Below are 1,973 nucleotides of genomic sequence, written 5' to 3' on the forward strand. Positions count from 1 at the left end.
GTAGGTTTGACATTGTTCCTTGATCATCTTCGGATCGGGTAAGATATTTCGTTCTCTTCTTTATGAGAGTTAATTGGAGAACAAACATGATGGCTAGGGTGAAGTGGTAACCTACTCCACAAGCTTGCGTAAGTTACCACTTCAATGCGAAACTGTACAAACAATAAACTCGCCCTACAAGCCAAGCCTATCTTATCCCAGTACATAACCACAGCCTAATTCCTAGAATAACGAGACTGGTTAGGATATAGGGTTGTCGCTTGGGTATAACATCTTTATTTTCATTACCAGGTACGAATAACTGTATGAATCAAGACCTGGAGAGATTGGAGACCTACACAAACGTAGCTATGATCAAGCAGGAAATAGAATCAGCCGATGAAGATGACTATGAACCTCAAGACAAGAAATCCTACCTTATGATGGACACCGATAGAGGACAAGGTAAGGAGAAAAAGCCAGCCTAGTTAAATTGGATGGTAGCGCGTCTGCCTCGTAAGCCCTAGGTCGGAAGTTCGATGCCCGCCCGGGGCGAATTTCATCCGAAGCAGGCTTTTTACTTAAAGTCATGGAATTTCATCCCGGGAAAGCATATAAACCCTGAAATAATTTATACCCCCCCCCCCCACTTATGAGGATTTCGTCCCCAAGAAGTTGGAAAATCATTTGTGCATGGTGAACTTTAAAAGTCTCTAAAACCTGCATGGTGGATATAAAATTATATATATTATTATATTATTACTTTTTTAATGTAAACCAGTACAGACCTTTTATATTTTACGTACGGATGTTGACATACAATAACATACATACATAACATACATGTAACATGTATAACTTAGAATCTCATGTTTTTACTTAACATGTAATTTTTGTTAGATTTAATTCATGTAACTTGTAGTAAATTAAAGTTTGTCTAGGATTACTCGGGACAACAACAAACAGGAATTATATTATATTACTGACGCATGGTGGTTTTACATAGGCGCATGTGGTTCACCATGCACGCATGGGGCCAACTCTTGGAGACGAGATTTCTGACTTTTCAGGGAAAATAATTGAGTCAGATTTGTAACAGAATACATAAACCATCATCACGTTATCAGGGATTTGATTTTACGGCCGTATATTCCCTAGTCCATCTCGGCGGAATGTATGTATTATTAATACAAAACCATGTTCTTATGCACAGTAAAATATTATTTTTGGATAACTTAAAATTTTTTTCCCCCCTTATGTTTTATTCCTTAGGTCGGGCATCCTCTTTCGGGTCCCGGGGGGGGGAAAAAAAACAAGGCTCTTGCTTGGAATAGTAAGGGTCCTATTTTAGGCAAGGCCCGCGGTTAGTTTGGTCGCTGGATTTATATGTGACCTTTCCGTGACAATCCACATGATACCCCTGTAGACCCTAAACACAGCGATGCTTAACGGGATGGCAGTGAGGGTACTCGCTATCACAGTAGACGCGAGCGGAACGTGCGCCCTTTGGCTGCACAAAGCTAAGGGCAGCCCCAGGGTTTTTTAAATAGTACGTTACTAACTAAGGCATGACCGGCAAGCTCGGGTGAGTCGGAGCACTCTTTTTACTCATCGATAGACCGATACATTATATTTCCGGTATCACCTGGCCACGGTCGTACATCCACCTAATCGTATCCTCGACCTAATAACCACTATACTTAAATTTTAGATGTTATTGACGTCCTCGTGGTTCAACAACTTGTTATTGTGTTTCTTTGCAGTAAAAAAAATTATACGGGATGGACCTGTGTCTTAGGTTAGAGACACCGACGGGAGGTGACCTTACCCAACGAGTCCTACACGAGAGCGACGACAACAACCAACAGAGTTATGTAACGGAAGTGATAACCTATCTCTCGACTCCTGCAACAATGAAACTCCTGAAAGAGACGGTCTCTAGGGAGGACAACGAGCCTTCTCATCCTTGCCTAAGTCCAAAAGCCAGATTTTTT

Source organism: Diaphorina citri, unplaced genomic scaffold (assembly GCF_000475195.1).
Source record: "Diaphorina citri unplaced genomic scaffold, Diaci psyllid genome assembly version 1.1 scaffold484, whole genome shotgun sequence".
Lineage (NCBI taxonomy): Eukaryota > Metazoa > Arthropoda > Insecta > Hemiptera > Psyllidae > Diaphorina > Diaphorina citri.